Below are 595 nucleotides of genomic sequence, written 5' to 3' on the forward strand. Positions count from 1 at the left end.
ATCAACACTGGCAGTTTTGGCCGATTCTGGCTGTTTCGTGGACTATTACTCACTGTTTTGGGGTCCCGGAGTGATTTCCACGATTAACGAACCCCAAGTTGTGCTTACGCGTCGGTCATCAACACTCGTAGTTTTGGCCAATTCTGGCCCGTTTCGTGGACTATTACTCACTGTTTTGGGGTCCCGGAGTGATTTGCACGATTGACGGACCCCAAGGTGCGCTTACATGTCGTTCATCAACACACGAAGTTTTGGCCGAGTCCGGCCCGTTTTGTGGACTATTACTCACTATTTTGGGGTCCGGGAGTGATTTCCATGATTGACAAACCCCAAGGTGCGCTTACGTGTCGGTCATCAACACTCGCTGTTTTGGCCGATTCTGGCCCATTTCATGGACTATTACTCACTATTTTGGGGTCCCGGATTGATTTCCACAATTGGCGAACCCCAAGGTGCGCTTACGTGTCGGTCATCAACACACGCAGTTTTGGCCGAGTCTGGCCCGTTTCATGGACTATAACTCACTTTTTGGGGTCTCGGAGTGATTTCCACGATTGACGAACCCCAAGGTGCGCTTACGTGTCGGTTATCAACA

This window comes from Triticum dicoccoides, chromosome 7A, assembly GCF_002162155.2.
Source record: "Triticum dicoccoides isolate Atlit2015 ecotype Zavitan chromosome 7A, WEW_v2.0, whole genome shotgun sequence".
In the NCBI taxonomy this organism is placed as follows: domain Eukaryota; kingdom Viridiplantae; phylum Streptophyta; class Magnoliopsida; order Poales; family Poaceae; genus Triticum; species Triticum dicoccoides.